The 26,936-nt window shown below is 40.3% G+C and overlaps 1 protein-coding gene and 1 pseudogene across 2 annotated transcripts in view; one reads left to right on the top strand and one right to left on the bottom strand.

Annotated features, from left to right (window-relative positions):
• Nucleotides 1-21,343, bottom strand: part of LOC104650163 (ferritin, heavy subunit-like) — a 51,126-nt gene extending 29,783 nt beyond the window's left edge. The window contains exons 1-2 of one of the 2 annotated variants that reach the window (XM_074403535.1): nt 16,208-21,343; nt 1,581-1,786 (exon numbers count right to left, since the gene is read on the bottom strand). The gene's annotated coding sequence lies outside the window, so the exon portion shown is untranslated. Of the gene's footprint in view, nt 1-1,580; nt 1,787-16,207 lie in introns of those variants that run through there. The other variant, XM_074403537.1, reaches the window with a different exon arrangement.
• LOC101030096 (non-selective voltage-gated ion channel VDAC1-like) lies at nt 7,500-14,844 on the top strand (annotated as a pseudogene).
• Nucleotides 21,344-26,936: the final 5,593 nt, after the last annotated feature.

Here is a 26,936-nt window from a genome sequence, read left to right as displayed (position 1 = left end):
TAAACAAAATATTCAATTTGATAAATAGTAAATACCCCTATGTACAATATTGAAATTTATTTCTTCCAAATATGCCTATATTTCTTCTAATTGATTCTCTATAGTCTGGAACTTTATTTTATGTAATCCTAATAAAAGTATGTACAATTAGAGCTTTCAAAATGAATACAGTTTTGTGACTGAAAGATGACTGTATATAAGCTTAATGTATTCTAAGGAAACTAAACTTAATTCGCTTTCAATAGGCTCAAGGAAATATCAATAAACAAGCATATTAATTTCATATGATAATGGAGATATATATATATATATATACACATAAGTGTATTTTATAGAAAATAAAATGAACAGGGAATTGAAAATTGTTAGTATTTTAGACTGTGTGGTTTCTCTGGAGACATAATCACAAATACCAAAAACTTGTATCTAAAGTCACTGTAATAGCCACTTCAATTGACAAATGTTGGTTTGTGGTTCATTTAAATGCACATTTTAATGAAAAATTATGAATAATAATTTAAATATTTCCCTTATCCACCGAAATACAACATGACCATCTCCCTTGAGAAGGGAAATTGTGATCTCTCAAAAGAGACCTTAGTGTCTGTATTCTATAAACTTATACTGGTAATTATCTCTTAAAACCGGGGAACGCTATTGCATGAACTTTTCTACATCTGTTTCAAACACTTCCACGCTGCCACCACCACCACCATCAACAAGACACTTCTACAGTGATCGATAGTTTGGACACTCTTTCTTGGTCAGTATCCCTGGACTGCTGGGGAAAAACGATCAGTATTCAATGTGAAAACCCTGGCTGTCTGCTTCTTAGAGGAGTATGTATTTGGTTTTGATTTCAGCTTAATAGCTCCCAGTGGCTGGAAACAGGACTACTGAACTAACAGCCAACAGCAACATGTCCTGCACCTGGAAAAGGGTCATGCAGGGATGAGGCGTAGGTGTTGGGAGAAGAGTGATGAAGGTGGGTTTCTGTAATCTGTGAAGTTCATTGCCAAGGGCTAAAATGCTGGCTGGGAGCAAGAGGAATGTGATCTTAAATAAACCTAGTGGGGAAGAGAGGTATTTTAAAACATTCTTCAGGCCTTTGGTTTCTCCCGTCCTCCTTTCGTCTACGAAATCTAGATTAATGGATGAAATTTTGTAATTATTTTTGATTTTCCTATACTTTTATTATCTTCATTCTTATAGATTGGACCTGAATAAGAGAGTTTAAATGAATGAGTGATACTATGATCTGTGTAGTGCCATGGTTAAGAATGTAGGCTTTCCCAGAGACAGTCTGGGTTTGAATCCTTTCTTTGTATTCTAGTCAAGGCCATTTTCTGGGCACAAGGAATGTAGGAGCAAATGAAATAGACAAAAATCCCTGCTTTCACAAACCATGCTTACTAGCTCTACGACACTGACTGGTCTGTAACTCAGCTTCCTCTGCAGTAGGAATCGTAAGTGTCCCCACTTTTTTGGCCTGATTGAAGTGTTAAGAGAACTAATGCACAAAATAATGCTTAGAACTAAGCTTTGCACATAGAAAGCGTTTAGTAAATGTGAACTCTTACATGTAAGACCATATTTTTCTCCTTTGTTTTCTGTTAATTTAATTGTGAAGTATAAGCATGCCAGAATCTTCGGAAGCTCCTGCACACAGCCCTTTTCTCAGCCTCTGCTTTCAAGGGATCCCAAACTTAGACACAGTCCTTCATGGATGGTATTTGCTCCATATCTTCTATCACTTTGTGGCTTGCATTTCACTTTTTCATAGGATCTTTCAATAAAAAGAAGTTATTAATTTAAATCTAGATCAATTTCTCAATTTTTTTTATTTTCTATTTTAAAGATGGGGTTTCACCATGTTGGTCAGGCTGGTCTTGAAATCCCAACCTCAGGTGATCCGCCCACCTTGGCCTCCAAAGTGCTTGAATTACAGGCATGAGCCACTGCGCCCAGTCCAATTTCTCAATCTTAAGAGTGTTTTTTTTTTTTTTCTTCTATATTCTGGCTATGAAATTCTTCACTACCCCGATATCGTAAAGACATTCTTCTATATTTTCAAAACCTTTATTTTTAACTATCACAGTTAGAATTACAATTCAGCTGGAACTGATTTTTATGTGTGGTGAGAGCTAGAGAAATGTTTCCTATTTTTTACATAGGAATGTATAATTGACTCTGGTAGGCAGAATGATGGTCTCACAAATATGTCCATGTCCTGATCACTGGAGACTGTGAATATGTTACCTTCATGGCAAAGAAGACTTGGCAGATGTGATCTCGAGATAAGGAGATTGTCTTAGATCATGTCAGTGGACCCAATCTAATTACATGCGTCCTTAAAATGGAAGCACAATTCCAGGCTGTAGTAGGAGGTGACTGTGACTAGGGAATGATAGAGAGACGTAACGTTGCTTACTTTGAAGATGGAGAAAAGGGTCATGTGTCACATGGTGGGAATGTGAGTGGTCTTTAGAAGTTGGAAATGGCAAGGAAAGACTTCGCTCCTAAAATCTCCAACAAAGAACACAGCTCTACCAACATTTTGGTATTAGCCCTGTGAGACCTCTGCTATACTTCTGACCTAACTGTAAAATAGCAAACTGATATTGTGTTAAGCCATAAGTTTGTAGTTATTTGTTACAACAGCTAAAGGAAATGAATACATTGGCCTGGCATTATTTATTAAAGAAACCGTCTTTACCCATTCTTCTGCAGTTACACTTTTGTCATAATTGCATCGTCTGTTTCTGCATCTTTCAGTCTGTTTCAATAGTCTGATGATCTGCTTTTGTGCCAGTACTATATTCTTTTAATTTCTGTAGCTTTGCAACAGGACTTAGTACTCAGTGGGGCAAATTCTCTTCTGGTATTCTCCTTTAACAGTGACTTGACTATTCTTGCCTTGATATAAATGATATCATCAGCTTGTCTATTTCTTAATAACAACAAAAATAACATAGGATTTTGGCTAGGATTGCATTGGCTTCAGGGGTCAATTCCAGAAGTTGACATTTTTATTTTATTTTTTTTATTTTTTTTTTGAGATGGAGTTTCACTCTCGTTACCCAGGCTGGAGTGCAATGGCGCCATCTCGGCTCACCGCAACCTCCGCCTCCTGGGTTCAGGCAATTCTCCTGCCTCAGCCTCCTGAGTAGCTGGGATTACAGGCACGTGCCACCATGCCCAGCTAATTTTTTGTATTTTTAGTAGAGACGGGGTTTCACCATGTTGACCAGGATGGTCTCGATCTCTCGACCTCGTGATCCACCCGCCTCGGCCTCCCAAAGTGCTGGGATTACAGGCTTGAGCCACCGCGCCCGGCCTGACATTTTTATAATACTGATTTTAAAAATCTATTTGTGTTCTATTCCTTAATTTACCTGATCATCCTTATTTTTTCCTGACAATGCTTATAGTTTTCTGTGTGGAGGCCTTGAACATACATTTTGTGCTATAGATCTCTACGTGTTTAACATTATTTGATTATGCCATAAATGGCATATTTTCTTTTTTTGCCAGTATGTAGAATTGATTTTTGTATATTGACTTCACATCCAGTATCTTTGCTGATACATTTTTAAATCCTAAAACTACCCGTAATTCTTCTGGAACATTTACACATACAATCACATGACTGTAAATAATGGTTTTAAAAATAATAAAGATAACTTCTTATTACTGTATTTTTAGGTCTCAAGGTATTAGCATTACTATTGGTAATGTGGAGCTATTCACAGTTTTAAAAAATATGGAATCCACCGATAAACAAAAGTTATTGCCATGCTTTAAGTCAATGCATGTCAAACTTGTACTATTTAAGTTGTAGCATTGCTTCCATTATAAATATATCTGAAAATTGTTAATTAGTAGAGCAGCAATTTGAAATTAATTTTCATCGGTTCAGAAAAGGATAAGGCTAAATTTATCTTTCTTTTCACCGTTAAAAGGCAGAAAGTTAAATAGCATTAGAAAGGTTAAGATGAGCCGGGCACGGTGGCTCAAGCCTGTAATCCCAGCACTTTGGGAGGCTGAGGTGGGTGGATCACGAGGTCAAGAGATCGAGACCATCCTGGTCAACATGGTGAAACCCCGTCTCTACTAAAGATACAAAAAAATTAGCTGGGCATGGTGGTGCGTGCCTGTAATCCCAGCTACTCATGAGGCTGAGGCAGGAGAACTGCTTGAACCCAGGAGGCGGAGGTTGTGGTGAGCCGAGATCGTGCCATTGCACTCCAGCCTGGGTAACAAGAGTGAAACTCCGTCTCAAAAAAAAAAAAAAAAAAAAAAAAAGGTTAAGATGATGCCAGGCATGGTGGCTCACACCTGTATTCCCAGCACTTTGGGAGGCAAAGGTGGGTGGATCACTTGAGGTCAGGAGTTCAAGACCAGCCTGGCCAACATGGTGAAACCCTGTCTCTACTAAAAATACAAAAATTAGCCGGGCATGGTGGCACATGCCTGTAATCCCAGCTATTCAGAAGGCTGAGGCAGGAGAATCACGTGAACTCCAAAGGTGGAGGTTCCAGTAAGCCGAGATTGCCATTGTACTCCAGCCTGGGCAACAGAGGGAGGATCTGTCTCAAAAATAAAAAAAAACAAAATGAGGTTAGGAGCTATATTCAGCAACTTCTTAGAGCTTATCTCAACTAAAACCCTCATTACTTCACTGAATTAACTTTTTTTAAAAATAGATTTTGTTTCACTCTGTCGCCCAAGCTGGAGTGCAGTGGCGCCATCTCGGCTCAGTGCAACCTCCGCCTCCCTGCCTCAGCCTCCTAAGTAGCTAAGACTACAGGTGTATGCCACCATGTCTGGCCAATCTTTGTATTTTTAGTAGAGATGGGATTCACCATATTGGCCAGGCCGGTCTTGAACTCCTGACCTTGTGATCCACCCACCTTGGACGCCCAATGAATTAACCTTTTAACCAGCCTCCCTTCCTCTAAGCCTGTATTGTGTTTCTTCATAATATTAAAAAGACATTATTTTCTCTTTTAAATAGACTTTATTTCTCTTTTAAATAAACTTCATTTTTTAGGTTCACAGAACTACTGAGCAGAAAGTACAGTTACCCCATTGTCCCTCTTCTATCTGCCCCACAAACAGCCAGAAAGAGTCCATGTTGCAGTTGAAGTCTGAAGACTACCTGCTGACAGAATTCCCTCTTGTTTGGGGGAAGTCAGTTGTTTTTTCTATTAAGGCCTTCAACTAATTGTACGAACCCAACTCACATTATGGGGAACAATCTGCTTTATTCAAGATCCACCAATTTAAATGTTGATCTCATCCACAAATATCCTTGTAGAAATATCCAGAATAATGTTTGACCAATAATGTTTGACTGTGGCCCAGAAGGTTTGATACAGAAAATTAACCATCACAAGCTTACTCCTTATCACCTTGGCACTCATGCCCATCCCCCTAAACCATACTTAATCTTCATATAAGGACAATAACAAGGTTATGCCCCTGCCTAATGTGAGGTATAAAATTATGTGGGTAAAACTGAAAATGCACCAATCCTTTTCCCAGAAGAAGATACAAGGTCTTTGGTTGATGTTTACTCTTCTGGATGTCCTATAACTTAAACACTATGATGCAACATTAATAATACTTAAATACTATGATATAAAGTCAACATATCTTATGCTACATGATAAGGTGATAAGAAAAAGAAAATATGTGCTTTGTACACACACATACAAATGCATTTATAATAAAAATGAGGAAATCTTGTAACCGGTGGCAGGAAGACGGGGCTTAGCTCCTTCCCCATGCTCGCCAAAGATGTCCAGGTTCTTGGGCTCACTTGCCCCAGGAATGGGGAAAGGGCCCTGGTGGCCTGGTGAGCTTACCTTTCAAGTAAATATTGGACTCAAAGAGTTTAGCAGAGAGCAATTTATTAGGTAGAGAGAAGAGAGAGAGCTCCCATGCTGCCATGGAAGGGGAATATGAAGGGCATATCTGTACAGGGAGAGGGGAGTGACGGCTCCCACATGGCCATGGGAGGGGATCCCAGAGAGAGAAATCCCTACATGTCAGGGAGCAGGGGGATTTGAACCCTGGAGTTACTCCTGCCACATTCATGTTCTTGTCCAATGAAAGGAGTTCTTTCAAACTTCCTCGGGAGCGATTGTTCTTCGACTCTGATCCAGGATTGGTTGCCTGGGCCCACAACAGAGCCCCTCCTCCCAGGGCTTTTGGCAGCTTTCTGAACAAAAGCAGCTCACCTGGAATTTCTACCTAGCCCACACGGGGGTGGGGGTGGGGGTGGGGGGTGGGGAGTTAGACAAATAACTTTATATTCCCGGGTGGAGGCATGGATGGAGGTATGGCACTGGGAAATTCTCGCCTTTGAAACACAGGCAATTCTCCTTAACACAGTCCCTCAATATGACAATTACAGTTCTTATTTTGGTAACCGGTCATGTGGTCATAGCTAGTATTTGTAAGTACCATCTTCCACTCTACATTCAATATTCCCTTTGCCTCAGCAGGTCCCTCAGTTGGCTGTGATTCTTTACCTGTAGAGGTGACATAAACCTTTGAAGAATGTAATGATATTTGATTATATTGAAAATGATGTATTCAATTTTTTTTCTAGCTTATGGAATTGATTTTTATGTATTGACTCTGCATTCAGTATCTTTGCAAATGCATCTATTAATTAAAAAATTATCTCTCCTTTTTTTAGAATTTGTATATGTATAGCCATCTGTGAATATTGACAGTTTTAATTCTTCTTTTCCTAAACTTATAATTTTTATTTCATTATCTTGCTTTATTGCATTGGCTAGAACCTCTAATAAAGTGCTGGATAAAAGTGGTGAGAGCAGGTTCTTGTCTAGTATAATATTTGTTGTATGTATTTTAGAACTTTTTTTTTTTTTTTTTTTTTGAGACGGAGTTTCGCTCTTGTTACCCAGGCTGGAGTGCAATGGCGCGATCTCGGCTCACCGCAACCTCCGCCTCCTGGGCTCAGGCAATTCTCCTGCCTCAGCCTCCTGAGTAGCTGGGATTACAGGCACGCGCCACCATGCCCAGCTAGTTTTTTGCACTTTTAGTAGAGACAGGGTTTCACCATGTTGACCAGGATGGTCTCGATCTCTCGACCTCGTGATGCACCCGCCTCGGCCTCCCAAAGAGCTGGGATGACAGGTGTGAGCCGCCGCGCCCGGCGCTAGAACTATTTTTAAAATCAAATTGGAAGTTCTTATCTATTCCTACTTTGCTGTTTGTTTTTAGATTATATTTTATTTTGACATAATTGTAATTAACATGTAGTTGTAAGAAATAATGCAGAGAAATTCCGTTTTCCTTACCAGTTCCCTTCAATTGTAATATATTAAAGAATGATGATACCAAAAAAATGGCAGATAGGAGGCAGGACTAACTTGCAGTTCCCACCTGGACAGACAGAGCAGCACGTGGAGACTCACATTGTGAACTTTTGTTCCAAGAACTACCACAGGAATCTATCAGGAATGCCGACAGAATCCACAGACTCTGCAAAGGAAGTGGATCGGCGCTGCAGGTTCCATGAGACAGCTGAGACACTGTGAGTGCCCAAAGCGTGAAAGTGTGAAAGGGGGATCGTCTGCCCCCAAACACACGTTCTCACCGGGAAACCGGAAGACCCAAATCATGGAGAAGTATTTGACTTTACCTGGAGCTGAGACAAATTTAGAGAGCCGAGTGGAGTGCTGGGGTCTCTAGCTCTAAGCAGCGGGAAGAGCCCTGTGGGCACTCTTGGTCCCCAGGAAAGCCATTTCTGACTTTGCTCACAGGAATCCTTAGGGAGGGCTGCCTGTGAAACTGGGAAAAGACCGCAGGGAGGAGGAAACTTCCAGATGAACTCTGTAACAATTTCAACCAAATGTGAAGTTTCTGGGACAGAACCCGGAGGAAGGGACGAACCGAGAGGGCAGAAAGCCCTGCTTGCGTTGTCAGCAGGAAGGCCTGTAGCCTGGGACAAGTTCTCAGCCCTGCTCACCGGCTGCCTGGTTATAAGCTTGGTGCTATTGCAGGGGCAGGTGGGAGTAAGACTGGCCTTTTGGATTGTGTGGGAACTGGGTGAGGCCTGCAACCACCGGCTTTCCCCCACTTCCTGGTGAACTGCACAATACAGCACAGGCAGCCCTAATCCCCCTGGAAGCATAACTCCAATGGACTGAAAACCACACCCTCATCCCCCATAGCAGCTGCAGCAAGCCCTACCCAAGAAGAGACTGAGCTCAGACATACCTAACCCTGCCCCCACCTGCTGGTCTTTCTCAGTCTACCCTAGTAACCAGAGATAAAGTACATACTCTCCCGGAGCTCCCTGGCCCCACCCACCACCTGAGAAACCCAAATCCTCATCCAGGTGACACTAGGGAAGTCTGTATCCTCCTTCCCTATCCTACCTATAGCTGATGCTCTCTTGAAAGTGCCACCTCCTGGCTGGAGGCCAACTAACACATTATCCAGACAACCCTACGGCAAACCTGTATACTCCCTATACTATTGCCACTGAAAGACCTGAAGACAGATCACATCACGGCACCTTTGCAGACACTCCTTAGTACCAGCCCAGAACTTGGATGCTCCACTGGGTGGAAAGACCCAGAAGGGAAATAACAATCAGTGCAATTAGGTTCTCAGGAAGCCCATCCCTAGGGGAAGGGGACAGCACCATACCAAGGGATCACCCTGTGGGACAAAAGAATCCGAACAGCAGCCCTTGAGCCCCAGATCTACCCTCTGACATAGTCTACCCAAATAAGGAAGAACCAGAAAAACAATTCTGGTAACATGAAAAAACAAGGTTTTTTGTTTGTTTGTTTGTTTGTTTGTTTGTTTGTTTTAGGAGACGGGTTTGACGGGATTTCACCATGTTGGCCAGGCTGGTTTTTGAACTCCTGACCTTAAGCAATCCACCCACCTTGCCCTCCCAAAGTGCTGGGATTACAGGCATAAGCCACCATGCCCGGCCAAACAAGGTTTTTTTTTAATCACCCCTAAAAGATCATACCACCTCACCAGCAATGAATCCAAACCAAGAGGAAATCTCTGAATTGCCAGGAAAAGAATTCAGAAGGCTGATTTTTTTTGTTGTTGAGAGATGGAGTCTTGCTCCATCTCACTCCACCAAAGCTGGAGTGAAGTGGTATGATCTTGGCTCAGTTCAACTTCTTCCTCCTGGCTTCAAGTGATCATCCTGCCTCAGCCTCCTGAGCAGCTGGGATTACAGGCACATGCCACAGTGCTCAGCTAATTATTTTGTTTTTAGTAGAGACGAGGTTTTGCCTTGTTGGCCAGGCTGGTCTCACTTCTGACTTCAGGTGATCCACCCACCTTAGCCTCCCAAAGTGCTGGGATTACAGGCATAAGTCACCACGTCCCGTCCAGAAGGCTGATTATTAAGCAACTCAAGGAGGCACCAGAGAAAGGTGAATACCATCTTAAAGAAATCTTAAAAATGTTGTAGGACATGGATGGAAAATTTTCCAGAGAAGCAGATGGGATAAATAAAAAACAATTACAACTTCTGGAAATGAAGGACACACTTAGAAAAATGCAAAATACACTGGAAAGTCTCAGCACTGAAATTGAACAAGCAGAAGAAAATAGTTCAAATCTGGAAGACAAGGCTTTTGAATCAACCCACTCCAACAAAGACAAAGAAAAAAGAATCTGAAAAATGAACAAAGCCTCCAATAAGTTTGAGACTACATTAAATGACCAAATCTAAGAATAATTTGTGTTTTCAAAAAAGAATAGAAATCTAAAAGTTTGGAAAACTTCTTTTAGGGAATATTTGATGAAGACTTCCCTGGCCTTGGTAGAAATCTAGACATCCCAAATACAAGAAGCTCAATAAACGCCTGGGAAATTCATTGCAGAAAGATCATCACCTAGGCACATAGCCATCAGGTTATCTAAAGTCAAGACAAAGAAAATAATCTTAAGAGCTGTGAGGCAAAAGCATCAGATAACCTATAAAGGAAAACCTGTCAGATTAACAGCTAATTTCTTCACAGAAACCGTACAAATAAGAAGGGATTGGGGTCGTATTTTTAGCCTCCTTAAACAAAACAATTATCAGCCAAGAATTTTGTATCCAGTGAAACTAATCTTTATAAATAAAGGAAAGATACAGTCTTTTTCAGATAAACAAATACTGAGAGAATTCATCATCACCAAGCCAACAATACAAAAAATGCTAAAAGGAGCTCCAAATCTTGAAACAAATCCTTCAAACACACCAAAATAGAACCTTCTTAAAGCATAAATCTCAAAGGACCTAGAAAACAAAACCACAATGAAACAAACAACGACAACCAGGTATTCAGGCAACAAATAACACAATGAATTGGATACTACCTTGCATCTCAATACTAAAATCGAATGAATTACTAACTGGCCTAAATGCTCCACTTGAAAGATACAGAATGGCAGAATGGATAAGAATTCACCAACCAAGTATTTGCCATCTTCAAGAGACTCACCTAACACATAAGGACTCACATAAACTTAAGGGGTGGAAAAAGATATTCCATGTAAATGGACACCAAAAGCAAGCAGAAGTAGCTGTTCTTATAACAGACAAAACAAACTTTAAAGCAACCGCAGACAAAAAGATGAAGAGGGACATCATGTAATGATAAAAGGAGTAGTCCAACAGGAAAATATCAAAATCCTAAATACATATGCACCAAACACTGGAGCTCCCAATTTTATAAAACAGTTACTACTAGACCTAAGAAATGAGATAGCAACACAATAATAGTGGGGGACTTCAATACTCCACTGACAGCACTAGACAGGTCATCAAGACAGAAAGTCAACAAAGAAACAATGGACTTAAACTGTACCATAAAACAAATGGACTTAACAGGTATTTACACATTTTACATGGGGGAATTGTATAGTATGTGAATTATATCTTCATATAATTGTTAATAAACCTGTTAAATGTAAAAAGTAAATTATAAACTGTTAATTGTAAGTACAAAAGGAGTTCAAAGAAAGTGAGACTTGTAATGTTAAAAGAAAAAAAGTGAATATTCATGTTGTTTTTAGTAATCCCTTTCTTCTTTTAACATTGAGACGATTTAATATTTTGAACGTTGAATTACACGTTTGTAAGGTTTTAAAAATCAGACTCTCAAGAGAAGACTCTCAAGAGAAAATTAAATTTCAAGGAAAATCATTTGCTTTATTTTTAAAATGGAATTAGAAAATGATTTCTTAATACTCATCTGATTAGAAGCCTGAAAATGAACATTGATAGAGTTACTGGCTGCTTCTGTGGTAGAATTTTTGAAAAATGTAATGGAACTGGACACTGAGTAAAAGGATATTTGAGTGTGAATGAAATGAATACTAATTTTCTGGTTTTATTTCTGGGTATTCTGATTTTCTCACACTGTTAAACATTTGGTTATGACTTTAGAGTTAGTTTTTCATCTTAGTAAGCTTTAGGGAGGATCAATTCATTCCAAACATTTTAATGTAGTCAATAGCAAATTCATTTCTTTTGATTTTTAAAATATGGTATGAAAATTAAAGGACTAAAAAAGAACTTCTACTGATAAAACATTCAATATATCTATACATAGGTTATCAAGGCTACAAATAAAAACATTATTTTTTCCAAAGTGTTTACAAACCAATTCTCTAGGTGGCACTTACTAGAACTATCATAGTAAAAATAGAGTGAGTTCACTTACTCTTGGACCAAAATTAGCAAGTTTTGTGTCATCATTTGAAGAATAATTATGGATACTGTAATACTGATAAACTTCTGAAGAAGAGTGTTTTTAGGAACCTTCATGCTAATTCAAGTAAATACTATTGTCCTAAGTATGATCACCTGTTTCCTGAATCCCAAATTTGAACACATGTCTGATAACTAAGCACTTACTTATAGAATTATTCCGGAATTTTGGTCACAGTAAACATTAGCATCATTACAACTGAAATCGAGATCATCATGTACACCAGTCAGGCTGTCGCTTCCCACTTCCATACCATACCCATGGCTGACATTTAAGTCAACTGTGACACACTTCACTGCCGAGGGTGATGTGGCTTCACGATCTATCAATTAGAATTGACCCTATGGTGACCTCTTGATCAGTTGGCACTGTGTGAAAATGATTAGTTCAATAGGTTAAGAGGCAAAACATTAACTTGGAATATGAAAAGGACTTGTAAAATTGCTTGAGCCTAGTCTTGGCTACTTTTTTTTTTTTTAAATCCAAATAGGAGCAAACAAGACTTCTAGAAGATCCTTAAACTGCATTGCTAGTGAATTTGAAGATCTGCATAGTTTCAATCTCTTCTGTTTTATCACTGTACCAATCCTCAAGAAATTTTAATCTAGTAGGAGGAAAAAAATAGTAAACAAATAACTATCATGCGGGGTATAACGTAAAAAATTCTGTGAGAATGATTAGGGGTTTCCGAAAAGACAGCTGTTCCCTTCTCCTGTTTAAAATGATTGGGAAGGGTCATCCTGCAATTTATTTTCTGTTACTTCCATGTTTTTACTTCTCTATTCCTTCTTTGAATTAATTACATTGTTTTTAGTATTCTATCTTCATTTCTCTACTACGTATTTAGCTGCACCTCTTTGTATTTTAAAGTGGTTGTTCTAGTGATTACAGTATTAATCCTTAAATTATCACAGTCTCCTTAGAATTAGTATTGTATTTCTTTATATACAGTTAAAAACTTTACAACAGAATAATCCAGTATGCCTCCTCCCTTATCCTTTGTGATACTGTGCAGTCATTATATATATATATATATACACACACACATAACATGTATATACACACATATGAAATCGGTCACACATTTTTGTTATTTTAGCTTTAAGCATTTGGTTGTTTTTCAGAAAAATTATGAAAAAGTCATTTTTTATAGTATGAAAGTGATTTGTTCCTTCAACTTTTTTAAATCAGAAAAAAAGTCTTCATTTTACCTTCATTTTTGAGGAATATTTTCACTGGATATAGAATTCTGGGTTGATACATTTGCTTTTCTCTTAGGACTCTGGGTGTGTCATTCCCTTGCCTTCTGGCCTCCATCAAAAGTCAGCCATTCCACCATAGCCACTGCCGAGCCCACCACCACCGCCTCAGAGTAGAAGGTGGCTGTGCCACCCACATATGCCAATCTTGGCAAATCTGCCAGGGATGTCTTCACCAAGGGCTATGGATTTGGCTTAATAAAGCTTGACTTGAAAACAAAATCAGAGAATGGATTGGCATTTACAAGCTCAGTGTCAGCCAACACTGAGATCACCAAAGTGACGGGGAGTCTGGAAACCGAGTGCAGACGGACTGAGGACGGCCTGACGTTTGCGGAGGAACCGAACACCGACAATAACACACTAGGCACCGAGAGTACTGTGGAAGATCAGCTTGCACGTGGACTCTGACCTATTCATCCTTCTCACCTAACACTGGGGAAAAAATGCTAAAATCAAGACAGGGTACAGGCGGGGGCACAGTAACCTGGGCTGTGAAGTGGATTTCGACATTGCAGGGCCTGCCATCCGGGGTGCTCGGGTGCTGGGTTACGAGAGCTGGTTACCAGATGAATTTTGAGACTGCAAAGTCCTGAGTGACGCAGAGCAACTTTGCAGTTGGCTACAAGACCGATGAATTCCAGCTTCCTATTAATGTGAATGACGGGACAGAGTTTGGCGGCTCCATTTAGCAGAAGGTGAACAAGAAGTTGGAGACCGCTGTCAGTCTCGCCTGCAGGAAACAGTAGCACGCGCTTCGGAATAGCAGCCAAGTATCACATTGACCCTGACGCCTGCTTCTCGGCTAAAGTGAGCAACTCCAGCCTGATAGATTTAGGAGACACTCAGACTGTAAAGCCAGGTATCAAACTGACACTGTCAGCTCTTCTGGATGGCAAGGGAATCAATGCTGGTGGCCGCAGGCTTGGTCCAGGACTGGAATTTCAAGCATAAATGAATACTGTACAATTGTTTAATTGTAAACTATTTTGCAGCATAGCTACCTTCAGAATTTAGTGTATATCTTAATGTTATATGTTCGGGATGCAAGTATTGCTAAATATTTTAGACCTCCAGGTTAAAGATGATTCAACTTTAAGATGTTACCCTTTCAGAGGTACAGAAGAAACCCATTTCCAAAAAAGATCCTTTCAGTGGTAGACTCAGGGGGAACCTGGTGGCCCCTTTGAGATGCCAGGTTTCTTTTTTATCTAGAAATGGCTGCAAGTGGAAGCTGATAATATGTAGGCACTTTGTAAATTCATATTGAGTAAATGAATGAACCTGAGAATCGAACCTTGCTTTCCCAACCCTAATTGATGAGAGGCTCGCTGCTAGATGGTGTGTACAAACTCACCTGAATGGGACTTTTTTAGATAGATCTTCATGACCTGTTCCCACCCCAGTGCATCGTCACCTCTTTTACACTGAAAGGTCTGCAGGGTGTGGTCACTGTTTCTTTTGTGCCATTTTGGGGTGGAGAGGGTAGATGTGATGAAGCCAATAATTCAGGACTTATTCCTTTTTGTGTTGTGTTTTTTTGTCCTTGTACCAGAGTACGAAATAGCTTCCAGGAGCTCCAGCTATAAGCTCAGAAAAGTCTGTGTGATTGTAATCACATGGTACAACACTCAGAATCTAAACTAGATTTCTGTTGTAGTCTCACCACTCAATTTGCTTTTTAGCAGTTTAATGGGTACATTTTAGAGTCTTCAATTTTGTGTGGAATTAGATCCTCCCCTTCAAATGCTGTAATTAACATCACTTAAAAAAACTTGAATAAAATATTGAAACTTAAAAAAAAAAAAGTCAGCCATTGTGCATATTGTTTTTCCTTTTGTATGAATGTATCCTTCATCTTTGGTTGCTTCCAAGCTTTTTTCTTTATCTTTGGTGGTCATGAGGTTGACTACGATATTCCAAGGTGTGATTTTCTTTGTATTCATTCTTCTTGGTGTTTGCTGAACTTCTTATATTTGTAAACTGATGTTTTCCACCAAATTTGGAGGAATTGGGGCCATTATCTTTTCCAATGTTTTCTCTGTTCCATTTCCTCTCCTTCCTCTCTCTCACTCTCTTTCTCTCTCTCTCTCTGTAACTACAAAGATATAGAGATCTCTTGATATTGTCCGACATGTCATTGAGGCTCTGTCCATTCTTGTCTCAATCATTGTTTCTTCTCTATCTTATTATTCAGATTGAATAAATTCTATTGATTTGTCCTCAATCTCAAGAACCTCAATCTCCAGATTTCTTTTGAAATCTTGAATCTGTTGGTAAGTGGATCTTCAGACTTTTTATTTTAGATACTGAATTTTTCAGTTCTAAAATTTCCCCTTGAATAACATGGGTAAATTTTAGCTCATCTGGATTGACCATATGTTTATCTTCAGAGATACTTACCCTTGGTCAAAGCTATAGAACTTATTAACCATAGCTGAAAGATGTTTTCTAACCACCTAAAGATGAAAGAAACATTAGAAATGAGAATGTTGGCTGAGCACCATGGCTCATGCCTGTAATCCCAACACTTTGGGAGGTCAAGGCTGGTGAACTCCTGAGGTTAGGCATTTGAGACCACCCTGGCCAACCTGGAGAAACCCCATCTCTACTAAAAGTACAAAATTAGCCTAGCGTGGTAGTGAGCTCCTGTAATCTCAGCTACCTGGGAAGCTGAGGCAGGAGAATCGCTTGAACCCAGGAGGTGGAGGTTGCATTGAGCCCAGATTGCCCCCCTGCACTAAAGCCTAGGTGACAGAGTAAGACCTTGTTTCAAAAATAAACAAATAAATAAGAAGAGAAAAGAAATTCTAAAAACTTTGAAACTAAACTACAATGTTAAATACGGGTATCAACTTTAGTCTCCACTTTCTTAACATCATTAGTTAACTTTATTATTATTCCAGAATAAAAGATACAAAAGGGGTAACAGATTAAACAAAAAGTAACAGGGCCCTAGAAATTAGAGTGGATTCTAAAAGAAAAGATGGGAAGATAAAGAAAAATTTGATCTATTTCAAATTCTTTGCAGATCATAGTTTAGACAGACAACAACGTGGTGATTTTCTGATGATTCATGGGAAGAACATTACCCAGTTCCAAATTTTTGTGTTCACCCTCTGTGTTGAAAATTAAACTCAAAACTTACAAGGTCAGGAAATGTCTACCCACCTGACTCCACCTGCCACTATAGCAACTTTTATTCTTAATCTACTTTGCTGAACCTCTGTTTCTCACCTATAAGATAGAAATATTAAGAAAATTTCTTATTTTTATAGAATATTTGACTGAGTCAAATTACTAAATCTATCAGAGATTCACATCAGACGAGAAACCAAAAGTTTTAAGTGTCAGACACTGTGCTAAAACCGCTAACATATCTTGTTCTCTTTTTCTCATACAAAAACAGTAAGAAATTTTCTTATTCTTATGTTACAGGTGAGGAACAGAGGTTCAACAAAGTAAATTAAGAATAAAAGTTGCTACAATGGCAAGTAGAATCAGGTGGGTAGACATTTACTGGACCAGGTAAGTTTTGAGTTTAACTGTCAACACAGAGAGGAAAGAGAAAGTTTGGAACTGGTAATGCTCCTCCCACGAGTCATCAGAAAATCACCATGTTGTTGTCTGTGTAAACTACGGATCTGCAAAAACTCTGTGCAGAAGGAAAAGTGCCTTTGTGTCTAACTTGTAAAGACGTTCACGGACGTTTGATAACGCCAGGGATGATGATGACGACCAGTGGCTGGCTGACAGTCTCCACCTGAATATGGGGCTGTAATTAAAACTAGTTTTTCATTCTCTCTAGACAGATAAGCAACTTTGCTACACTGAACAGAGTCCAGGCCAGAGACTGGACTCTGTTCAAGTTACACAGTTTTGTATCCATTTCCATTGGAAATCCTTCTCTGGATCTAAATTAAACCTTCTCATCCCTTACGTGCTCTAATTTGTTTTGTTCTTTCTGACTCGTTGATCCAATGCCGAAGAAACCCTTAAAAAGTCCTTTCCAATCTCTATCCTCTACCATTAATTTGAACGAGTGACCTTCAGCTTATGTCTATGTACCCTCCCTATGGGTCTTCCACTCTACTAAAATAATTGTTAACCCTCTTGGGCTCATTTTTTGTCCTCTGTAAAATGGAGGAATTCATTTAATCATGACTTTCAGACTTAGCTCTTCTTCGTGCTAGGGGTTCAAAAAAGTGATTCACTAATCCTGTGTTTGAGGCTGACAAACAGGAGAATCATTGCCCAGCCAGGACACCCCTACAACAAAAGCAGCTCTGCTTTCTGTTCACAAAGGAATTGGACTTCTCCATAAGATTCTGTTTAAAAAGATCTCATACTAAACCAAGTCTGAGATCCACTGGAGTAGGTTCCTTCTACCTCTAAACAGTCTTAAGACAATATCCTGTGGTTCTGCAATCTCAAAAACTTTAACAGAAGGAAGAGCTGTTTCGTTATTTTTATTTTGTATATTTTCAGCTAAAAGATTAGAAATGTAGGTGATACATAAGACTTGACTGAGTACACAAGTAGGAACTGCTCCTGGCAGAGGGGCCCCCAGGAATGAATTCCTTTCTCATGAAATCATTCATACCCACTCCTCAGGTACTGGAGAAAATACTCATATAGTTGCTTTCCCTGGCACTGATAATTTAATGGTGTCAGAATGGCATCAGGATTCTAGGTAGAGAGTCACGGAGAGCAGCACCCTAGATCACCTCTCCTCCTCTGGCCTCTCCCACCACTGTGGCAGCTCCTCCCATTCTAGCTAGGGGCATGATAAGCAGAATTGAAGTTTATTTCAGTATTTGTTAGGTCAAACACTTCAAAGCTGCCAGTTCCTAAAAACCTACCTCAAAATCTACAGGATCACCAGGTGAGATGCTTGATGGACCCCCTTCTCAGCTGCTGGTGCTACAGAGAACAGTCCAGTTTTTCTTTGGTGACTGCAGAGTTTACAGGAGTTCTCCTTGCAGAGCCTGCTGCTGAAAACCTAGGGAGGATGGCTGCCAGGTACTCTGCACTACATGTGTGTATAAATGAGGGGGTGCGGTTGGGGTAGAGTATTTTATTACAAGCTTGAGTTCCAGTTTGAACTCCAAAGAAGGCAGGATTTATAATGTTCAAATCATTGTGAGTCACTGATATGAATAATCCTGATGTTTTCTGGAGATACTTTCTTGGTTGGAAAAGGAGCAGCATTATACCCACCTGAGCTCCCAGACATACTGCCTCCAGGCTCCTCCCTTGCCTCCAACCCCAAATTTCACTTTCAGAATCATCTATCTCAGACATAAACCTCATCATGCCATCTTCTGCTTCAGTGCCTTTTGATGGGCGTCTATGAACTTATGAATAACGTACAAGCGCTATCACAAAGTATATGAGGACCAGCCTCATTTTGCTCCATTCTCCATTCTGCAATTGTTGTTCCTGCCATTTCATTATCACTCTAGCTAAGAGTCAGAACATGAGGTTTTGGCCTGACTGGGTACTCACTTTTTTTTTTTTTTGAGACGGAGTTTCGCTCTTGTTACCCAGGCTGGAGTGCAATGGCGCGATCTCGGCTCACCGCAACCTCCGCCTCCTGGGTTCAGGCAATTCTCCTGCCTCAGCCTCCTGAGTAGCTGGGATTACAGGCACGTGCCACCACGCCCAGCTAATGTTTTGTATTTTTAGTAGAGACGGGGTTTCACCATGTTGACCAGGATGGTCTCGATCTCTCGACCTCATGATCCACGTGCCTCGGCCTCCCAAAGTGCTGGGATTACAAGCTTGAGCCACCGCGCCCGGCATGGGTACTCACTTTCAAGAGGATCCTTCTTGATTGATTGGTTGATTGATTGACTGAGAGTCTCACTCTGTCACTCAGGCAGGAGTGCAGTGGAGCAATCACAGCTCACTGCAGCCTTGAACTCCTGGACACAAACGATCCTCCTGCTTCGGCCTCCTGAAGCTGAGACTACAGGCACACACCACCACATCCGACTAATTTATTTAATTTTTAGTAGAGATGAGGTCTTGCTATGTTGCCCAGGTGGGTCTCGAACTCCAGGCCTCAAGCAAACCTCCTACCTTGGCCTCTGAAAGTGGTAGGATTACAGGGTGAACCACCGTGCTGGCCCCTTTTTAATTTTTTAAAATAGTTCTGTGTTTCTCAAGAGTGGTTCTCAGGTCCCCTGCTATACAATCAATTAATATGATTATTAAAAATAATAATTGGCCGGGCGCGGTGGCTCAAGCCTGTAACCCCAGCACTTTGGGAGGCCGAGGCGGGTGGATCACGAGGTCGAGAGATCGAGACCATGCTGGTCAACAAGGTGAAACCCCGTCTCTACTAAAAATACAAAAAGTTAGCTGGGCATGGTGGTGCGTGCCTGTAATCCCAGCTACTTAGGAGGCTGAGGCAGGAGAATTGCCTGAGCCCAGGAGGCGGAGGTTGCGGTGAGCCGAGATCGCGCCATTGCACTCCAGCCTGGGTAACAAGAGCGAAACTCCGTCTCAAAAAATAAAAATAAAAATAAAAATAACATAAAAATAAAAATAATACTTATAATAATAGAGCTAGCATATATTGACATGCACTAGGTTGTGTTCTAAGTTAACTGATCCAATCATCACAACTACCCTAAGAGGCAGGTGTTACTTCTAACTTCATTCAATGGATGAGGAAATCCAGGCACAGGGAGGTTACGTAATTGCCTAAGTTCACAAATGGCAAAGTCAGTTTTCAAACCCTGGCTGTCAGACTCCACGAGCCATTCTCTTTACTATGCTCTTAGAGAGCATCCCGTTAAAAAGCAGGTTCACGGGCTCCTCTACCTCAAAACATGCATTTTTAACAAGATCCCAAGGTGATGCTTCTAGGTACTGGTTTGCGAATTAATAGAAAGTGAGTGCCCTCTAGTGTACACATACGAGCATCAAACATTTGCTGATGTTATCAGATCCTTTTAAATGTGCTCCGTAAAAGAGACAAATTTCATGATGCACATATTTCAATAGCTGTAGCTGGATAAATTATATTCATGTCAATGACTAAACTGATTTGTACCACCTTAAATTTATTTTTGACACAAATTCTATAAACACAGTATTGCCAAATAACTCTCTCCCGTTAGACACCAGCAGCTACTGGAAATTCAATTTAAATATTGGAGGTCCCCCTTCCCAATACAGCTGGTTATTAAGAATGAATGTTCATAGCCTTAGGGTATAATAAATGCTAAATGGAAAACATCACATCCACTCTGCAACAGGCAGGTTTTATCCAACCTGTCTATGTTGGTTGCATTAGACCATTAATTGTCTTCAGTGGCTCCTGCTCAGTTTATTCCCTCAGAAGGGAATGCCATTACACTTGGGCCCTCAGCCTTTCTTCCTGTCATCTTTTTTAGCATATGTGCTGCCAAAGCAAGCACACTTCCTGTCATCTTGAAATGAAAGTTAGAATAGAGACAATCCATTCACTATTTAGTGTAATGTGCATAAACTACCTATGTGACTACGTTAAGCTACTGGTTATTCTCAAAAAGAAATCTATGCCTGCGTTTATTAGGTTAGAGTTAAGTGTTTATAACAAAAGATCTCAAAATTCAGTGGCTAAAACAAAAGTGAAGTTCATTGTCTCTGATATAACTTTCTAGAGACATAGTCCAAGTTGTATAATGCTGCTCTGTCATCCTTACTTAACACACAGATTTCATTTCTGGGTTCAAAGTGGCTGTTCCACTTCCTGCCTTCACCGCTGTATCCTAGCTGGTAGCGAAAAGGCCAGAGGAAGCGTTCCTTTGAAGAACACACTCAGAAGTGACACACAATAGTTTTGTTCACATCCTACTGGCCAGAATTTGATCATAAGCTTCAAGAGAGGATAGGAGGATAGTGGAAGCATTTCAGTCTACTGTAGCTGTGAGGTGAAGCTGCTATATGCCCCACTAAAACCTGGAATATGATTATTAAAATAAGTCTAGTATCTTAAGAATTCAAGTTAGCCGGGCGCGGTGGCTCAAGCCTGTAATCCCAGCACTTTGAGAGGCCGAGACGGGTGGATCACGAGGTCGAGAGATCGAGACCATCCTGGTCAACATGGTGAAACCCCGTCTCTACTAAAAATACCAAAAAAAAAAAACTAGCTGGACGTGGTGGCGCGTGCCTGTAATTCCAGCTACTTAGGAGGCTGAGGCAGGAGAACTGCCTGAGCCCAGGAGGCGGAGGTTGCGGTGAGCCGAGATCACGCCATTGCACTCCAGCCTGGGTAACAAGAGCGAAACTCCGTCTCATTAAAAAAAAAAAAAAAAAAAAGGCCGGGCGCGGTGGCTCAAGCCTGTAATCCCAGCACTTTGGGAGGCCGAGGCGGGTGGATCACGAGGTCGAGAGATCAAGACCATCCTGGTCAACATGGTGAAACCCCGTCTCTACTAAAAGTGCAAAAAATTAGCTGGGCATGGTGGCACGTGCCTGTAATCCCAGCTACTCAGGAGGCTGAGGCAGGAGAATTGCCTGAGCCCAGGAGGCGGAGGTTGCGGCGAGCCGAGATCACGCCATTGCACTCCAGCCTGGGTAAGAAGGGCGAAACTCCGTCTCAAAAAAAAAAAAAAGAATTCAAGTTAATAAAATAATAGAATTTTTATAGAGATGCTGCTGATTCTGCTAAGAACCTTGTTTTCTTTGCTTCATGGTAGGTAGAGACTTCTTTATTATGAACCTAGACAATCAGTTCAAAAGTAAGTGCAGGCAGTCTTGGCATTGCATGGTTCTAAGAGGCATAAATTTCATTTCATGATCATAATATGGTTAAACTTCACCATCTTCCGAACAACAGAGTTCAAATTTCAGTTACCACATTGGTAACTACGGGTAATTTTGTAAAGTACAAACCTGGTGCTAGCTTTTCAGTCTACAAATCACTACATAAATAATATACATGCATCATGTTCACACCCAATCATGCTACTTTTTTCAAAGTCTGTTGGCGATTGGTCGGTGCTAATTGGTTCTTCAGTTTATGCACAGTTTATGCAAAGTGTGTAGCCATGTTGTTTCCTTGTTGCCCCATGATAAATGCATGTGACATTTTACAAAAATGGATCATTGAAAGAGGGAACTGGTCAAGAAAGATGAAAGTGCAGCAAAGAAACAGAAAGCAACAAAACTGGAAGTGAAATTCTAGTTGAACATAAATGGAATTATAGAAAAAATAGCTGACCAGGGGAACATTGACATTGTTGCCTTTTGAGACACTCAGATGTTCACCCAGAAGAACTAGATTAGTCAAGGTTCTCCAGAGAAACAGAACTAATAGGATGTGTGTACGTTTACATACATGGAGACAGAGAGAGGAAGTGGTTGGTTGATTTTAAGGACTGTGGAGGCTGAAAAGTCCACAATCCGCAGGGTGGGCCAGCAGGCTGGAGATCCAGGGAATAACTGATGTAGCCGTTCAAGTCCGAAGGCCATCTGATGGCCGAATTTGCAAAATTCCTTCTTGCTCAGGGGAAGTCAGTCTGTTGTTCTATTCAGACCTTCAACTGATTGGATGAGGCCCTCTTACATTTTGGAGTAAAGTCTACTAACTTAAATATTAATTTCATCTAAAAAACCACCCTCACAAAAATATCTGGAATAATGTTTGACCGAGTATCTGGCCAATGTAGCCCAGCACATTTGATCCATAAAATTAACCCACACAGGAACTTAGTGAAGGCAAACGTTCTGACATACGTGAAGAAAGTGCTCGTGTTGGATGAAGATATTTCAGAGGAAGTGCTGCTGGAAAAAACAAACAAAAAACCCACTTCATATTAAAGAAACTATTGGAATACTTCACAACACTGAAAGCACAGAGAATCAAATGTTGAAAGCTGATCCAGACTTAGAAAGTCTGACAATTCACCAAGGCAAAGGAAAGACGCTTGCTTCATATCTTCAGTTTATACAGTAAGAAAAAGAAGGGAAGCCTGTTCAAACTATTCTGTAGAAGTGTGAAGAAATAAAACACACGAATTCTCAATGTTTCTAATGTTTTAAATTACAATGTAGCAACACAATTAGTTTTTCCATTTTTCATCTACAACTTACAGTAACTGAGTTTTTAATGTTTCTATTAACAATATTAAAGATCATGACTGGGGATGGTGGCTGATGTCCGTGATCTCAGCACTTTGGGAGGCCAAGGTGGGTGGATTGCCTAAGTTCAGGAGTTTGAGATCAGCCTGCGCAACACAGTGAAACTCCGTCTCTGCTAAAATACAAAAAATTAGCCAGGCATGGCAGCATGCACCTGTAATGCCAGTAACCTGGGAAGCTGAGACAGGAGAATCACTTGAACCCAGGAGGCGGAGGTTGCAGTGAGCTAAGATTGTGCCACTGCACTCCAGCCTGGGTAACAGAAGAAGACTGCGTCTCAAAAGGTATTTGTACATATATATACACACACACACACACACACACACACACACATACATACGATCACATAACAATCATAATTTCTTATTGATTAGTAAGAATGATATGTCTGGCTTCTGCTTCCAAGGTCACTGTCATGGTCCCATAGGACCAGGAAAAATGAGTACTGCTTATGTAATAGTTCATTTGAAGAGATTTGGTGGCTCAAGTGGAATCCATTTTTTCCTAGGAGGACGGGAAAGGCTGGCAGTGCCTCTGTGTGTTCTGAAGTTCCTAGTAAGGTGCAGGTGTTTAGTAAATATTATTAACATTGTATTAGCGTACAATGACTCTGGGTCAGATGAAGAGTAGTGTTGTAATGTTCATAGAGCCTTAGAAACAAGGTCTAGACTTGGTCTATCTTTAAACCCACGTAAGCTTCAGTTTCCTAATCTATCCTATGAGGAGTGACAATAGGGGTCCTCTCTACCTTGTGGGGTTGATTTGAACATAGCACATAGAAGGTGCGAAGTAAATGTCTATAGAAAGAATACATGATTCTGGACTCAGTTTGACTCAGGGTAGTTACCCTATGGAGTTCTCATAACCCTTAAATGATAGTTGAGTGCCTATTTTACACAGGAAGGCTGCTTGAGGACTGGTCAGAATGAAGGCGAGGACAACCATTTGGAGAAAGCCAGGCAGGTCCTTTGAAGGTTATGTATGTTGGAACCTCAAATGGCTATTTCTTTGCTCAATCCTCTTTCCCATTCCTGTTGACCTTTACACTCCCCGAATGCAGCCTGAATGGTGCAATTTGGGAAGAGAAGAAAATAAAACCTCTAGACAGGCCATGAGGTCTCTGAGTGGTGTATAGTCTTGTATTTTTAGTTCTCCCTGTTGCCTCACTTCCTTCAGCAAAAACAAACAGAACCACGCTCTAGTCTTTCGCTCCAAATAAAAGATCAACATTACAACTTCCCACCCTGAGCTACTGTATGTTCTTTCATTTCAGCTGCCACCTCAACAGGTTTTCCAAAGCTCTTGTTTCAAAAACAGCCAGTGACTTCATAATTTCCCCTAGCCTCTACTCAGTACTTCTGTTTTCTGGTTGATCAGAGAGTAAAGCTTTCTGCCTGCTGACTACATTCTCATCTTTGATGCTGTCTCCCTCCATGTTTCTGTGACATCACACTCAAGGTCCCATGACTTCTTGCTTTTTGTCCCTCAATGTGTCTGTTGTCCCATGTTCTGACATTGAGCCCTTTATCTTTTTGTTTTAAGAGTTCTTCTGGATGAGCTCATCATCCCAGCACAGTGAGTATCTCAAAAATGTATCTTTCCAGCCCTCATCCTTTCTGGCCTCATATTTCCATTTTTACACTACTAACATCAAAGTTCAACATGTCTGCAGTAAGACAGTATTTCAAATGCATTTTCCCCTCCTCCTGCATTCATTCAAACACATTAATTCTAGAACCAGCTCCTGGCCCAGGCTGAAGAGTTAAAAGTGGGAGAAAAGATCACTCTAGATAGATGCAGAAAACAAAGAGAATTGATTTTTGACTCTCAAGTTTAAATGGATATTGATATGGGCCTAAAGTAAATGGTCTTAAATATGTAATTTTCAAGAGAGTATTCCAGTCCACCAGAAGAGACGAACTCTCAATGCCAAAAGTGGACGTAGCTTCATGTTTCTTGAGCAAGTACTACTGGTTGCAAGTGCCCTGAAAGCATCATGGAGGCAGGTACAGGGACAATATTAAATATCTTTTCTATTCTGTCTGATGAGGACTACTCAACAGATACCCAATACCCATTGGTCTTTGATTGCCTCACGAGAGGAATACCTATATTTATATCCCAACACTTTGTCCTCAGCGTCTTCTCAGATGACCCACCCTTTTGGTTCCATAACATTTTTAAGACTCTGAGAATGGATGGTAAGAACATTTTTATACTGAAGGGATGGAGTGGTCAGGAAGCTCCTGTACCTGGACAAATGGAACAGTCACAGAGCTTTAGCTCAGCTAGTGGGAATATCTCCGTTACTCATTGTCCCTATCAAACTGATGATTTCCTGTTCTCCCAATAAACTTCTGCTCTGTACTTGCTAGTTCTTCTTTCTAAATTCCCTACTTTTGTTAATCTTAGATATGCAGGCTCAAAACCCTAGAATCACATTCAAAGCTTGTCCCTATTGTGGGCATTGATGATTTATGGTACTTTCTGTTCATCACATTTCTCTTTTTTGAGAAATGATATTCCACATACTCACCAACTTCCCTACCACAAAACACTAATGGGAGAGCTCATGTTCTTACATGATGCCACTTTTTTTACTCATGGCTATTTTTTATTGGTTGGTCCCAGGGTAGATATTTGAACCACAGTGAGAAAAGGTCTGTATCAGAAAGACGTAAGTGGCAACAAAACACCTGACAAACACTTTCTTAAATTATTTTTTCCTCATATGACAAGAAGTTCAAAGGTAGGCAGCCCAGGGCTGGGGTATCTGCTCAAGGATGTCATCAGGACTCAGACTCCTTCTATCTAACTGCTCCACAAACTTTGACATGGAACTTTCAGAGTCTTAGTCACAAAATGGTTGCTGCAACTCCAGACATTACCATCAATATTACCATAGGGAAGAATTAGGGAGAAGCTAAGGGGACTGAAAGGTTAGGTAACATGAGTTGGTCCCTTACATAAAATCTCCCTGAAATGTTATCTATACATTTGTGAAAAAATAATTTTAAAATTACACCAGTTAAAGAAAAAGCAAGTCAACAACACTCAATTGTATTGGATATTTAGGCTATATACAGCTTTAAGAACCAATTGTTTTAATGATCTGTGTAAGCATTTGCTACTATAGACCTAAAAGTTTAAAATACAAGTTCTAGGACAAAAAAATGAGTTAACATTTTAAAGATTCTACTTCCGTTCTCATCTTACCATCACCCCACCAAAATTTCTGATGAGTTGGGCAGAAGCATGCCAAGGTAAACACAGATTTTCCGTAATATTTTGTTACTAATTAACCTGAGTTTCTGTATCTATCTGAAAGCAACAGAGCTAAGTGAATTTAGCAATACATTTCTTAACTTTGGCTTTCAGAATTTGGTAATTGTTGAAAATAATATAGTTTAGTAAAAATAGTGAGAAAGCAGGGTGTGTGTGTGTGTGTGTGTGTGTGTGTGTGTGTGTGATGCGTGTGCGCGCGCGTTGTTAGAAGGCAGTAAAGCTACCAGAGGGATTAACATTAGAACTCTAATATGCACCAGCAGGCCTAAAATAAGCTATGTTCAACAGGGTTTTAGGAGAAGGAAAAGCTCATAAGGATTCTGAGAAGCATGTGGATTTTGAAAAATAATATTTAATACTAATACCTCTAAGGCTAGTCAGAATCACTTTTGTGATAGGATCACATAAAAAATAAAGTTGTAAAGTGATGCGAGAAACGGAGCTAAAACATAGATGAGAACTTCTAATTTACACCTTA

Source organism: Saimiri boliviensis, chromosome 8 (genome assembly GCF_048565385.1).
Source record: "Saimiri boliviensis isolate mSaiBol1 chromosome 8, mSaiBol1.pri, whole genome shotgun sequence".
Classification (NCBI taxonomy): domain Eukaryota; kingdom Metazoa; phylum Chordata; class Mammalia; order Primates; family Cebidae; genus Saimiri; species Saimiri boliviensis.
Note: the sequence above shows the minus strand (reverse complement) of the source record. Positions and strands in the feature narration are given on the sequence as shown.